We start from the raw sequence: 16,319 nt of genomic DNA, 5'->3' as shown, positions 1-16,319 counted from the left end.
ATTGACGTTATGTTGTTGACGTTATGTAGTTGTGTTATTGACGTTATGTTGTTGACGTTATGTTCGCACGGCACGCGTGTACAGCGCTGTCTGCGCGTGCACGGTTGGGCTTACGTGCATTGTACAGTGACACTACAGTGCGGTGTGAATGAAGTCAACAGTGCACTACTTTGTGGCGAATCAACAGCGGTGGTCATATGCGAGTCGCCGCTCGCCGCCCTCGAAATGAGGAATTTCTACCACTGGCTCGGTATATAATTTCCTCTTGCTATCAGTTTCGACGGTGTACTTGCATTCAATTAACCTGCAAATTGCGTGTGTGTCAGCACTGTACGGAACTCGAGCCTTCACTCGCCCGCATTCACAGACCCGCTCTGGTACCAGCGTGGTGAAGTATGGTCAAAACAAGCGCCGCAATGCGCCGCGCCCTGGTACTGCAGTGGACGGACGTCACTTCTCTCGCACAGCGCTCCGGGTGTCGGGGAACGCCGTGGGTCTCGCCGCGTGCCGAGCGTGCCGCGTGCCGAGCGTGCCGCGTGCCGAGCGTGCCGCGTGCTGAGCGTGCCGCGCGCCGCACGCCGCACGTGGCACGCTCAGCACGTGCCGCGTGCTGAGCGTGGCACGTGCTGAGCGTGTGGCACGTGCTGAGCGTGGAGCGTGCCACGTGCTGAGCGTGCCGCGTGCTGAGCGTGCCGCGTGCTGAGCGTGCCGCGTGCTGAGCGTGCCGCGTGCTGAGCGTGCCGCGTGCTGAGCGTGCCGCGTGTGGTCGATGTCGACTCAAAAAGGTCGTGGTGGTGGTGCTGATGGTGGTGGTTGTGTGCCCTGTGTAGAGTGACGATTCTGACATTTGGGACGACACAGCGCTCATCAAGGCGTATGACAAAGCCGTCACGTCCTTCAAGGTGAGTGTCTCCGACTCTGGCTGAGCTCAACCGGTCCTGGGCCTCCCCTAGGTTGACTCAGCCACAAATGAGGACCAAGCGCGGTGTGTAAACATCGCCACTGTGGAGACAAAGGCGGCCGGGCGTGGTGCTGGCCACCCACCCCCTCGTGTGCTATGCCGGCCTTCATAGGTGCTCGCTAACAGCACTTGCCCCAACAGTCTGTTAAGGCAATAAAGGGGGGGTCTTTGTCTTTGTATCACTTGTCTGTGTGTACTTGTGCACTTCGTATCTCTGTGTGCATGTACATGGTTATATTTACACCTTGAGACACAACACACCTGTTGCAAGGGATACCCGGGAAAGCCCGACAATATAACACACTTCGTGTGTCACGTGCACCACCAGTGGTTACAAAACTTATTTCTTCACGGCTACATTTTTGTTCTCCTTCCCCCACACCTCCGATTAGCATCATTGGCTACGTACGATGCGAAAGAAATTCAACATGCGCACACCTTCGAGTACTGTGTTATCATTCGATGGTAAGCGCCTTGCTCAAGTTCATTTGACTGTTTTTGTCTAAACGAACTTCCTCACCAGGCGGCGGAGAACGTGCACAGTGATGCATGCGCAGGTTGGAAACATGTCGGCCACAAATATGAATGGGGAAAATGGGCACACAGTGGTTTGACAGCATTGTTGCTAACTCAATAAGGCTGCATTATGCCTAGACTAGTTATAATAAATGACACTCGACACTGTGCCATAGCAAAGTGACGTAGGATTTCTAAGAGCGTGCTTTTTTGAGTCGAAGAGCCATTTTAAATGTCATGTGAATGCGTACATTCATACGAGCGGGAATTGCTTCTAAATCCTCAAAATTATCCCAGAAAGTCACTCAAATTTGGTCGCTTGGTAAACCCCCAAAAATGCCTCTAAATCGAGCAACAAAATTGCTGAGTTGGCAACACTCTACGAGCCGTTCAAAAGTAGTACGTGTATGTACAGAAGCAGATCGAGACACCCGGTCTTACACGTCTTAGAGCAGGGGTGGGTTACCTACGGCCCGTGACTACGTCAGTGTATATGGCCGTGGCCACACGAAACCCAACCAACCTCAACTAACCGACCGTGTTCTTTCAGACAGCGCTCAAAAAATGGCACCGCCACTTGCGAGAGCCCCCAAGACCTACGGGGAGACAAAGTCCGTGAACAAGCGGGCGAAGACACGGAGACGGCACAAGAGGAGCAGCGTGTCGCCCTCCGACAAGGTAAATATCCTGAAGTAGAAGGTTAGTGGTGCTCTGGATGTGGCTGTCACGTTTATTTGCAAATGTGATTTATAGCTTTGACCATTACCTGCGTGATGTTAATAGTTGTCCGATTTGTCGTGTCTGCTGTCCAACCTATATTGGTCTTTCACCAATATTCTTCACAGGCCAACGCTTCTGGTGTTTGGTATTGTAGTGTTGCAGGGTAATCTCAGGGAGAAGGTCCATGAGGTTTGCTTCTCCTGACAAGCAACTTATTTCATGAGACCTCCTTTGCCAGTATTAAATTATGATAATAGGGTTTTCCCCTTTCTGTTTTATTGCCAGAAAGGGGAAAGCCATATTATCATAATCAACTTCTTCTTTTGCGTAGTGTTGTATATGTGGGTGTGTGAAAATTGATGAAAAATTATTAAAATTAAATGAAAGTCGAAATTTGCAAAATTAATCCGAAATTATGCTAATTCGTGTAATTATGCGTGTAACTATGCTAATTAGAGAGGTAATCGTATTAATTTATACGAGTGGGTGTGGTTGTGTTAATGATAGCCTTTTTGATAATCAGGCCCCGCCTCGTTGACGAGGTGGGGTTATCAATCAGGATAACGCAATCATTCGGCCTCGTTGTCTAACTTCGTATTATTGATCAGCATAATACAATGATTCTCGCTTTAACACTCCCCGAGTGTTCATATTTTAGGTCCTATGTTCATATCGTTCGCTTTAGTTTAATGAGTGTGGATTGGTGTGTTTATAGTTTAGGTTCCCGAGTTCATATCTCATCGCAGGATACAGGTTTTATGCAAAAATTTCAGGAAAGAATCACACGACCACTTCTGTATTAATCAATTTATTTTCTAATTAAACCTTAACTATAATATGTATGTGAACTCTCAATCTCGGAACTTCAACACGGTATCCACACGGTATCAAGACAGTATCATCAACGACTGTACGATTTCACTTTGATAACACATGGACCCCGCATAAAGCGATTGCTGTTAGTGAGAGAGAGAGTCAGGACATGCAAATGCTATGCTACACAAAAGCTTATACATTATAATATGAACGATCATTATGCTTGAAATGGTCAGCACATGATCACAGGCGATTGATTAACATGCAACGGTATTCATATAAAAAGACAATAAAACAGTTATTATTTCCAAAGGCATAAATGTAACAATAGATCCACCGGACAGACTATAAGATTACCGAAATGGCTTAGTGTGAGGGTATGCGGCGGAACGTGTTATCTCACGGGAGATTAATTAATTAATTCGTGAATAAGATTGTATGATCAGAAAATCGGTTTAGCACGATTCCTCCCCAGGAGCGTAGCTCCGTGGCGAAGGTGCCAAGGGTTAATTCGTATTGATGGATCGGTTGGTAACTTATGCGATTAGAAGTACAGTCCAAAAAAAATATTAAAGAGGGAAATTATGAATATACTTATAAATGACGGACTGTTATCACACGATCGATGCTTCCACAGCCAGATGGTTCACGGACTTGAGTGTTCGCTTCTGGTTAAGGACCTGTGTATGTTTGAGTGATATGAATTGTTTTGAATAGTCAGTGTTTGGAATTAATTATTTTTTTGTTGCCATACGCTGAAGTTGGCATCGCTTGTAGGAGAAGTAGCCTCGCTCCCTTTAGAGCGGTGAGGTGTGTGGGAGTGCATCATACGTATCGCCGCCCTCCTCCACGCAGCAGCCAGCCTCTGTCCACGGGGGAGAGTTGCTTGATCGCTCTCAGTTCTGCTCAGTGGACACCTCTCTCCACTGCTGGATGAGCTGCGCGATCACGCTCGTGCTGGTTCGCTGACAGCAGTTTCTCTCCGCTGTTGGATGAGCTGCATCGGCACGCTCCCTCTCTCTGGGTGGAGAACTCGAACGTGCTCGTTGCTGGTTTGCTGAAAGCAGGTTTTTCTCCACTGCTGGATGACTCAAGTCGCACGTGCTCTTGCTCTGGTTTGCAGAAGCTCTTACTTGGTGCGTCGGTCGCTCTGCAGCTGGACTCAATGTAGAATAATCTTTCAGCAATACTCTGTCTTTCAGCTCTTGGAAATCACACTAGGGGACGCCTCACTACCCTGCGAGTCTTGCCAACGTCAGTGGGTAGCGACGGGGCCACTTTGGCTTCTGCTCGCCGCCCCCTGCTCTGCAGCTCGCCGGCTGGCGACCTGTTGCTCTCGTTCCCGATTGGACTGCTCCTGAGCTGACCCACTGGTCGAACTCTCTCCCGTGTCAAACCGCCCCGAGTTCCGACCCCCCTGGTCGAACTCCCCGAGTTCCGACCTCCGAGTCAAACTGTCTCCCGAGAGTCGACCCACTGGTCGAACTCTGGTGAGCCGACCCCCTCCGGTCGAACTGTTCCGAGTTGCTCCTCCGAGTCGAACTGTCTCCCGAGAGTCGACCCCCCGGTCGAACTCTGGTGAACCGACCCCCCCCCCGGTCGAACTCTGGTGAGCCGACCCACTCCTGTCGAACTCTTCCGAGTTGCTCCTCCGAGTCGAACTGTCTCCCGAGAGTCGACCCCCCGGTCGAACCCTGGTGAGCCGACCCCCCGCCCCGGTCGAACTGAGGTTTCAATGCTCAGGATCCTCTTTTTATGCCCAAAAATCCCTTCACTTGGATCCTGCCCACAAGGCGGGGTTTCTTTCGATTTTTGCTGTGTCATGATTTGTCCGTATGTATCTGTGTCCGTGTGTGTCCGTACGTGTGTCAGTGTGTGTCCTTGTGCATCACCCACGGTATATTCCGTTGTCATACTCCTACCATAAAACCCACAAGTAAAACAATCAAATGTTATAAATTGTCTCGAAGGCGCCTCTCTGTCTGGGTGCACAACCTGGAGGGAGGGGCGATATTCCCTCCGACTTTCACCGACGCACAAAGAAATGGTTAAACAGTTTTAAGTTAACATTTCATTTCATCAGAGTTCCACAGTTATGATTCTGTATCAATCCAAGGTCTGAGTCAGCTTCTCGTTGTGGTGTTTGACTCGTGTTTCCCCAAGCGTATACACACTCCTACCCCGCGCTGCAGGGATACAAAGACGGCCGGGATTTCTTTTTCTCTCCGACCCTGGGTTTAACATCGCCCTTTGCTTACGTTGCAGTTTTGCTGTGCGCTTGCATTTCTTTTCCTCTGTACTCTTTAACCCTGCTTATTATTTGCGTATGGGTGGAGGCTAGAGCATTTATGTTGACTTAGGAAAACCTGATTGTTATACGTTTCGGGTCAAGTCGTATAGAAATTATAAAAATATGGAAATACATTTCATATTAAATTAATAGACGGGTGATGGTTACATTGACGTAGCTTGTGGCAGGGTTCAATTGAAGTGGGTGTGAAGATCAATAACTTTAGCCTACCCTGTCGTTAAATTCCGACTTTAAGTTACTTTGATAGTAATGTAGAACCAATTAGCTTTTTTGACTTAACTAGACCTAGGCTAACGCAACCTCCCAGTGACCCTGGCTTTGTGTTTACGTCAGCCCCTTGCAATCCGCTGCGCTCTGCTCTCTATCTGCTCCCTCTGACCCTGGGAGGGCTCTGAATGTCAAAATCGTGTTAGTGGGTCAAGGTAAATATGACCTCCACATGCCATGCTGAGGCCTGGTTTGGTGTTTTTATTCATTATTTAAATTAAAAGAAACAATAGAAATATGTATCTATATGTATTGAAAAATTACTTGTTAATATTAAGATGGAAAGGGGGGCATATACAACAGTAGAAACCCCCCATGATATCGTGAGAGAGTTGCTTCTGCCGAAATCCACTCTCAGTCTGTTTAGGCTCCACCGTGTGAGCCATTTGGAGCTGTAGCCAGATGCGAGCTCAGTGTTAATGTGCCATTTTATTGAGAGACTGCTACTGTGTGGTGTTATCTCGGTGTGGTCTGGGACTGTTTTGTTGTTTTTTGCTGCCTTGCCCAAGCTTGATAAATCGGACTCCCGTAATTAATAAATTCCTTTTTTTATATTTAGTGACTTGCTAACCATTTTCTTTATTTTTCACTCCTATCATTTCATTTGTATTTTTTGCTGTTGTACCTTGCTGACCTCCCCATTCTGGACCATCTGTGAAAATGAGCTTCATATCTCATCGAATTCCTCCAGTCTAAATAAAGATTCTCATGTATGTATGTTGAACTGCTTTCGCACCATATTCTTGGTTCTTTCGGTAAAGTCACGTAGAAGGGAAATAATAAAAATAAAACACTCAAATTCTCACGACGTTTCGCACCGTACATAGCCAACCGCGCTAGTCAGAGGTGCGGGGGAAGTACAAGAAACTGAACACAAAAAGCACTTCTAAAGAAATTAGTTTTCAGTCTAGATGTAAAAGTGCGTAGCTCCAGTGGCTTCCTAATATCGGAAAGGAAGAGCGTTCCAGATGGCCGCAGAAGCGCATCTGAAAGTGCACAGTGAAAAATCGAGCCAAAAGTTTGATGGTTAGCCAAACGGTCCCTTTGAGTGTTCCCCGCTGCAACGACACTGAGAACAAGGAACACAAATCGTACGTAAGCATACACAGTCCTGCGGATGGCAATTTTCCTCAGCTAAATGCCGATGTCGAGGTCTTCCAGCCACGGGAGCTCTTGAGGAGAGAGTTAATGTACTTTTGCTTTTCTTCCGTTGGTGGAGCGCAGACTACAGCGGTTTACTTTGTGGAGACTCGAGGCAGCCAGGCGTGGTGCTGGCCGCATTGCCGCCTTCTTGCGCCATGCCGTCCTTCGTAGGTGTGCCAACAGCGCTTGCTCCAGTGGCACGCGTCGGCTAGACGGGGTGAATCGTTGACCGTCTCTGTGCCAACCTCTCGCGTGCCATTGGAGGCCGGGCGACCTGTGCCAGGCTGCCTGGTCCGAGGACGGCGTGGTCTACGACGCCACGATCAAGTCGGTGGACGCCAGCGCCGGCACGTGCGTCGTGGTCTTCACGGGCTACGGCAACGAGGATGAGCTGATGCTCGCCGATCTTCTGCCGCCAGCGGCGGAGTCTGCCGCCGGCGCCGGCGGGGAGAGCGATGCGGCCGCGAGGTGCGACGCCGACGCGGCGTCCCGGGCCGGCAAGGTGAGCCGGGGCGGCGGGGCTGTGATGGATTCGGATTAATCGATTCGTTGAGAGTTGAGCTGCCTTTCCTGCTCAAAACATGCAATGGGGCAAATGTTCATTTTACTCTGAGCCAGTGGTGCAAAAACCTGACCCCCCCCCTCCCCAAGGCTTAAACTTGTAACTTTTCAAGACCAGTCCTGGGACCACATTGACCATCTTGCACAAACCAAAATGGCGATGTATGGTCAAACAACTCCCCCCCTCCATGACCCAATACGCATGGTGAGACCTTCATCTTTCAAGAGGGTTTCATGAAGTGCTGTAAATTATGGCATAAATCATTCATTGCGGTGGAAAGGAAGTTTTTGATACATTTGTGAAGAAAAGCAGCCTAACCCCTAAACGTTGGCAGCTACGTGGCTCTCGCCAGGACGTGGACCCAGCCCGATGTTTTTTTCAGCCGTGTTACCGAGGGTGGAGGTTAGGAGGTGCCCTTCTGTTGCAGCGTAACAATACGAGTAGGTTGATCGGCAAGACGAAGATTTTTTTCTGCGTGGGGAATTAAAGCTGTGGAGCGGCGTTGAACCAAATGCATTGCATTTGAAGAGAAGTTAAAACATAAAGAAAACCCGTTTCATGAAGGCAATTTCGATCGATTTTTAAGTCAGATTTCAGACTCGTCTGCCACATGGTTTAGAATTCAAGAAGATCTTTGTCTTTTACGTGTGCCAATGGAAGCACAGTGGTGGTGCGGTTGAGTGCACTATGCCCCGAACCCGTCGACTTGAGTTCGACCAATAACAGTGGCTCATATCTAATCTTTTCCTGTGCCTCCCCTAGGTTGTCTCAGCCTTAAATGGTCACCTGGTGCTGTGTGTAAATATCCACATTTGAGGAAACAAGGGCAGCCCAGCATTGTGCTGGCCAACCATCTCCATCGCGTGCCGTGCCGGCATTAATAGATGCTCTCAAACAGCATTTGCCCCAACAGTCTGTTAAAGGCTATGCGGGGGATCTCTGTCATTGTGGAAGTACATGCTGTGCCAACAATGCAGTGCGTCGTTTCAAGGCCCATATGTAATGTTATGTAAATACAGATATTTCCTCTTTAGAACGAACCACTAGCGAACCTGGAATGAAAAACTTAAACTGGACCTTGAGGAAACACGTGACAGCGTCAATGTGTCGCTGTGTATATCTAATGGTTTATTTGAACAGGCATCCTAAACAAATGCTGATTTAAAACATGACACACAGGCAGGTACATGTGTACATTATTCATAGAATACAAAAGAAAAACCCATCAATGATTGGATGTTTGGCAGCGAGCACGATTGTTATATATGTAGGGTGGTTAAGGTAACCCGGACGCTGTGTGTATGCGAATCGACATGAGAATTAACGCCACTGCAGCTATGCTCGTAATAAACGGGCTGTCGTCATGAGCATGGTCCGTTATACGAGGTCAAGCCGTAGTCATTTAAGGAATGCAGAATCGCGCGAAAGCGTCTCTCCGATGTGCGTTCCCGTGTGTGCGCCGACGCCGCAGGAGAGTGCCCCCTCCGCCGACGACTACGAGATGCCAGGCAGACCCAAGGGTGGGCACGGAGCACGGAAGAAGGGTCACAAGCAGAAGCAGAGCGTCCCACCGTGGGCCTACCCGTCGCCACCCTTGTCCCATCCTCCCCCCTTCCCTGGCTTTCCACCTTACGTGAGCACATTCGCCTGCTGGGACACTTGAGCGTTGCCGTGTGTGTCATACGAATGAGCGAGTGTTGTTAGGCGAGGAATTAAAAGCGATTGTTACATGCCGACTAGAGCGGTTAATCGATCGGCAGGTCGCACATCGTGGGGGAAAGCGTGTGAAAGAGTAGGCCAAATACCCCCTAAAGCGGCTCTCAGTGTTACCACGTGATACATTACTCAAAATACCCCCACAGTGTTACCACGTGATACATTACTCACAATACCACCACAGTGTTACCACGTGACTAGACTCAAGGTAACGAAAACAAATCGGATTCATTTATTTTCACGTAACTTTATTTTGAGTTGTATTCCCCATACAGTATATTTTTTACAGTGTTACAGGCAAATGTACAATTATTGTTATTTTTCTGCCAAACAATGCTTCCCTTTTTTGTTTAACCATAACACATTTTATAACACTTACAGGTATGTGCATTTAAATACAGTAAATTATCGCGTCCCGACTTACGAACCATTCGACTTATGAAGGGTCTTCAGGAACAGAACCCATTAGTAAGTCAGGCACTTGCGTGTGTGTGTCCATGTGTGTGTCCATGTGTGTGTGAGCGGTAGTGTAGCTGTTAGCGCGCTGCGCTATGAACCTGGCGACCCGGGTTCAATTCCCGCTCACGGCCAACAGAGACGATTATCTGAACCGGTCCCGGGCCTCCCCTAGGTCGACTCAGCCTCAAATGAGTACCTGGTGCGGTGTAAACATCACCACTGGGGAGACAAAGGCAGTCGGGCGTGGTGCTGGCCACCCACCCACTCGTGTACCATTTCGGCCTTCATAGGTGCTCGCTAACAGCACCTGCCCCTACAGTCTGTTTAGGCAAAATGGGGGATCTTTGTCTTTGTGTGAGGAGCGGTCGTGTAGGTTATACGTCCTTGCTAACAGCCCTTGTCCAAACAGTCTGTGAAGGCTATGCGGGGGTTCTTTGTCTTTTGCCTTTGTGATGTTTTAATTTGGGCTTTTTAACTTTTAAAATGAAATAGTTGAATGAAAGAGGTTTCTGAGCCATAAAAATGAAAGTTTATTCGTCTTGGCAATGGCATTAGTGGCGGCGGTGTTGGCGTCATGGTGATGGCGTTGTTGGTGTTGGCGTTCGCGGCGTTGGGAGTGTCCGTGACATTGGTGGAGGTGCTGACGTTGACGGCTGCGGCACGAATCAGCTTCTCATTCTCGTGACGCAGCCGTTGATTCTCCTTCTCTACGAGCCGGCTCTCCTCATGCAGCATCTGTGGATGCAGCACCATCGCCCTCTCCTGAAGCAGCATCTCTCGACGCAACGCCTCATTGTCCTTACGCGTCGCCGCCTCCCTCACCCTCAGGGTGGCGTTGTCATCTTCCACCGTGCTTGTTCTTTGACGCAGCTTCACGTTGTCCTCGCACAGCATGGCGCTGTAACGCTCGGCGTCGGATAGGTTACAGCTCCAACGACGCCACAGGAATATCTGGATCACAGCCATCATCACTATCGCAATGCCCATCAGCCGTGACACAACGCATGGCAGTGGGTCTATGTAGGGCTTTGTGCACAATGGAGTCGGGGTCGGGTAGTTGGCACTGTCTCCTTTATAATCGACCAATCCGGTAATGTGAATCAAGGTCAATATGACGAACGCCTTGACTCCATGCAGGAGCAACATCTTGCCACAGAAGCCAAGCTCGAGTGTGAGCATTGCGTGTGAGCGTCACGTGTATTTATCCTGTGACGAATGTGACGTCATCGCCGGATGTGACGTGGTTAGAATCCGACACCGGCCGGGCACGTCAGCTGACCCCCCCAACCCCCCAAAAACATGGGGTCTGTGATGTCACAGACCGAGGTGCGCCCTACTTATTTATTTATTTTAACTCGCGCGGTTTTTCGTGCAGCGCCCCTAGCGGTAGCGGGGAGGATAACGGTGAGGGGTGGGGGGACGTTAGGGGGTCGGGAGCGATGCCGCGGTGTACGCGTTGCTGTCGGCCATCTTACACGGAAAAGTTTCTCGCTTTTGCCAATCCCTGTGTCCCCTCACGGCGTGGGGGGGACGGAGAGGTGAAGGGGGGGCGTGCGTGTTGATGACGTCATCGTCGGCTTTCCCGTTAACAACAACGGGCGACGCTTCCCTCACGTAAGATGGCCGCTGGTGACAATCGTTTGCGAGTTTGAAGTTCCAGGTCAGTTTTTTTTCTCGTCGCATTCCAGCGCCTTTCTCCTCTCTGAGGCAGCAAGACACGCGGGCTTCCACTGCCAATAGCCACCAGTGACAACCAACTCACGTGTCTCCTTGTTGTTGTTGCAGTATTAATTACGTAAGGGATCGACAGCCTTGGCTTCTTCACCATTAACCGAGAGTGGTCTCTGGGAGTCGAGTTTCTTCTGGTAGAGGGCACAGCTCCAGATTAGTTCGAGTGTAAAATAAAAGTTGCCTACAACGAGCTGGCTAAGTGCGTGAGGGAGGATGCACGGACTGGAGAAAACAACTGGGAATATGCATAACTTGTGCGGGTTTCACGACGCATTGATATTTACGCGACCCAAAACAAAACCTTTATTTTTATTTAAAGCTTTCGTGACTGCAGTGATTCATATTCTTGGTTCTTTTGGTAAAGTCACGTTGAAGGGAAACAATAAAACAATAAAATATATATAAAACAATAAAATTCTCACGACGTTTCGACTGCAACACAAGTAGTCATCATCAGGTGTGAAAACCAACGGCAAAAAACATTTTTTCAAATGTTTCTTGCCGTTTGTGTTGCAGTCGAAACGTCGTGAGAATTTTATTTTACATATATTTTATTATTGTTTCCCTTCAACGTGACTTTACCGAAAGAGCTAAGAATATGAATTACTGCAGTCACCAAAGCTTTAAATCAAAATTATTTTAATTAACAATTAATTTCTCCTACACAACCAAGCCAGCATCAGGACTCAAGGTAACGAAAACAAAACGAATTTCTTTTTATGTTACTTTATTTTAAGTTGTATTTACCATACAGTACATTTTTTAGAGTGTTACATGCAAATATACAATAATTCTTATTTATAAGCTTAACAGTGCTTCCCTTTTTTTGTTTAACCATAACACATTTTATGACACCAACGGATATGTGCATTTAAATACAGTACATTATTGCTTCCCGACTGACAAACCATGCGGCTTACGAAGGGTCATCAGGAACAGAACCCATTAGTAAGTCAGGCACGTGCGTGTGTGTGCGTCCATGTGTGTGTGAGGAGTGGTCGTGTACGTCATACGTCCTTGCTAACAGCCATTATCCAAACAGTCTGTTAAGGCTATACGGGGGTCCTTTGTCTTTTGCCTCTATGTGGGTGATGTTTTTATTCGGGCTCTTAAACGTGTCAAATTGAAGCGTTTACGAAAGAAGTTTCTGAGACATCGAAATTTAAGCTTCTTGGTCTTGTTGGTGACGTTGGCGGTGGGGGTGTCAGTGGCGGCGATGGAGGCGGTAGCGTCATCAGCGTCGGCGTTCGAGGCGGTGGGAGCGTCTGCGGCATTGGTGGACGATGTGGTGTTGGCCGTGGCAGCAAAGGAGGTCTCCTCGTTAGTCGTGATAGCGGCGGTGGTGGCGTCATCGGCGTCGGCGTTCGCGGCGGTGGGAGTGTCCGCGGCATTGGCGGTGATGTTGGCCGTGGCGGCGTGGGCGGCTGAGGCACGAATCAGCTTCTCGTTCTCGTGACGCAGCCGTTGATTCTCCTTCTTTACGAGCCAGTTCTTTTCACGCAGCATCTGTGGATTCAGCACCATTGCGTTCTCCCGAAGCAGTATCTCTAGACGCAACGCCTCATTGTCTTTACGCGTCTCCGCCTCCCTGAACCTGAGGAATACGTTGTCGTCTTCCACCGTGCTTCTTCTTTGACACAGCTTCATGTTTTCCTCACACAGCATGGCGCTGTAACGCTCGGTGTTGGATAGGTTACAGCTCCAACGTCGCCACAGGAATATCTCGATCACAGCCATCATCACTATCGCAACGGCCATGAGCTGCTGTGACACAACGCATGGCAAGGGGTCTATGTTGGGCTTTGTGACCAATGGAGTCGGGGTCGGGTAGTTGGCACTGTCTCCTTTATAACCAACCAATCCGGTAATGTGAATCAAGGTCAACATGACAAACGCCTTGACCCCATACAGCAGCACCATCTTGACCACGCGTGTTGCCAGCGAGGAGCCAGTTGGAGTTGTGAGCGTCACGTGCGAGCGTCACGTGTATTTAGCCTGTGACGATTGCGACGTCATCGCCGGATGTGACGCGCAGGATGTGACGCTAAGAAATTCGATACCTGCCAGTGACGTCAGCTGACACCGCCCCCAACAATTATGTTTGTTACGTCACAGACCGAGGTTGCGCCCTAATTAATTATGAAACATTTTTATCACGCGGCGTCTCGCGCAGCGCCTATAGCGGTAGCGGGGAGGATAATGGCGGGGGGGGGGAGACGGGGAGGAGGGGGCACGGTCCGTAGCGCTGCCGCGGTGTACGCGTTCCTGTCGGCCATCTTACACAGGGAAGAGTTTCCCGCTTTGGCCCAATCCCCGTGTCCCGTTTCTTCGTGGGGGTGGGGAGTGGGGAGGTGAAGTGGTGACGTGTTGATGACGCCCATCGCCGGCTTTGCCATTCACAGCGGCGGGCGACGCTTCCCTTGCGTAAGATGGCCGCCGGCGGCGAGTCGCAGGTTTGCGGTGGCGGCGTTCAGGGCGCACATGGGGCGCGCGCTCCCTTCACTCGGAGGCAGCGAGAGAGGCGGCCTTCGATAAGCTCCGATAAACAACACCCAGCTAAAGCAGCGTGTCTCCTTGCTGCTGCTGTTTTCGTTACGTAAGGGAACCGGCCGGCTTGGCTTCACCACCACCGCCAACAACCACCACCACCTTCAGTCGCGCGCTTCTCCTGCGAGGTTTCAAAGCTCCTGGGGGGCCTCTTTGCGGGCTCGCTCGCTCGTTCGCACCATCGTCCATGGCCGTGTCGCGGGGAGACGTCGTCTACCAGAAGGGGCAGGTGATGGACAAGTCGCGCCCGCTCCTCCTCCTCTCCCATACCCCCTCCTCTCTGTGCTCCACGTGTCCACTGCTGGACGAGGGCCTCTGCACACCCCGTGGGGTTTATTAACTTGACCATACTTCACCTCGCCTGCTCAGTGCGGGTTGGTGAGAGTGGGGGGGTAGCGTCAGTAGAGTCGTGGCTGTCGGATGCACTTCTTCTGTATGCTGTGCACCGCGAAGCAGAATGAACACGTTATTGACGTTATGTTATTGACGTTATGTTGTTGACGTTATGTTATTGACGTTATGTTGTTGTGTTATTGACGTTATGTTATTGACGTTATGTTGTTGACGTTATGCTATTGACGTTGTGTTGTGTTATTGACGTTATGTTGTTGTGTTATTGACGTTATGCTATTGACGTTATGTTGTTGACGTTATGTTATTGACGTTATGTTATTGACGTTATGTTGTTGTGTTATTGACGTTATGTTCTTCTTTGGTTCTTTCGGTAAAGTCACGTAGAATGAGAATAAAATAATAAATTGATTAAATAAAATAACACAATAATATTCTCACGACGTTTCGGCCACAACACAAGCGGCCTTCATCAGGTGAAGGGACGAGACTGTCTGGTAGGACAGCGCTGGAGTGAAAAAAGGCACGCTCAGATCACGACCTTTAAGCTGTGTCAGAAGAAACAAAGCGCCTTGACAAAGGAATTAGCATATAATTTAGCATTGAAATGGCCGAGTGATTAGCTTGTGACTGGTCACAGAAATGGCTATGTTAAAGTTAAAGCATACACATCCGCAGAGGCACCCCTTGACAAAGGAATTAGCATAGAATTTAGCATTGAAATAGCTAAGTTAAAGCATACACACCCGCAGAGGCACCCCTTGACAAAGGAATTAGCATAGAATTTAGCATTGAAATAGCTGAGTGATTAGCTTGTAACTGGTCACAGAAATAGCTGTGTTAAAGTCAGAGCATACACATTCACCGAGGCACCTAGTATAAATCAAACAGGAGAATTTAGCATTGAAATAACTAGGCGAATTAAGCATTGAAATAACTGAGTGATTAGCTAGTGACTGGTCACAGAAATGGCTATGTTGAAGTCAAGGCCTACACATCTGAGCTATTCACAGTAACTGGGTATACAATACAATGTATAATGAATACTATATAGTGAAACGATAAAAACTAAAGTATAAATTACCTTAATGTTATCAATAAACTCTATATTCTCCAATCAGCTAAGGTACCAACAATAAGTCGTTATATATCACAATGCTATATGGCGAAAAAATGGGTGGATTCTTACCCTCAACTTTAGCAACACGGATAGCTACGGGCCCCGTTCAGACGGACGAGTTCATCCAAGGTCGGAACAGAGGAGGGGGAAAGAGACAGCTGCGAGGCGCTATTATACTCCATTTTGTAAACCATACCATTAACCGTGGTGTGAGAGGTATTAAGAGTCAATGCTGGCGAAAGAGCTGCGGTCTGAAGGTCATCGTAAAATACAATTAATTAAGAACGGAAATGGTTTAAAACATCTTTCCAATGGTTACTAAGCCAGAATCCATCTTCTCGGTTGAAATTGTCTCTGTGCTTGTATATGTGAATGGCCTCATGAACGAATCTCTCATGGTAGCCGGTTGGTTTGCAAAGAACCTCCGTCTTGGAGAAGTCAATGTCATGTGAGCCCACTGAATTATAACAGTGATCTGCCACGGCAGAGGAGTTCGTCCTACCGTGTTTCAAGTCTGCTTTATGTTCACGGATGCGGTCCGAGATATGTCGTTTGGTTTCTCCAATGTAGCTACTACCACAGAGGCACTTTAGTTTGTAAACGCCCGGGTAACTGTATGTCTGGAACAGCATCTTTTACAGATGGAACTAGATCATGGATTTTATGTATTGTGTAGAATCAGACCTGGATCTTGTGTTTATTCAGGATTTTGGAGATCTTTTTAGTGACCCCTGCAATGTAGGGTAAGGTGATGGTTTTTAGTGGCTCCACAAGAGAATCCTTCATGACTGGAGTGATGGCTTTGCGGATTGTGTAGTCGGAGTAACCATTAGCCCTGAGAGCCTGGTGTTCGTGCTTGAGTTCACTGGTAATGTGTTCCTGGTCGGAAATGCATTGGACTCTATGGTATAGAGTCTTGATGAGGGAATTCTTCTGGGATGGATGGTGGTGGGAATCCGGTTTCAAGTAAGCACCTGTATGGGTGGCTTTCCTGTAGATAGAGTGGCTCATTGAACCATCATGTCTCCTTTTAATTAAGAAATCCAAAAAGGGTAGTTTGCCATCTTTTTCGACCTCCATGGTAAATCTGATGGCTGGG

The sequence above is a fragment of the Petromyzon marinus genome, chromosome 52 (genome assembly GCF_048934315.1).
Source record: "Petromyzon marinus isolate PM22_M1 ecotype Great Lakes invasive population chromosome 52, UKy_Petmar_22M1.pri1.0, whole genome shotgun sequence".
Classification (NCBI taxonomy): domain Eukaryota; kingdom Metazoa; phylum Chordata; class Hyperoartia; order Petromyzontiformes; family Petromyzontidae; genus Petromyzon; species Petromyzon marinus.
The sequence above is the reverse complement of the archived record's forward strand: the minus strand, read 5'-3'. Positions refer to the sequence as shown.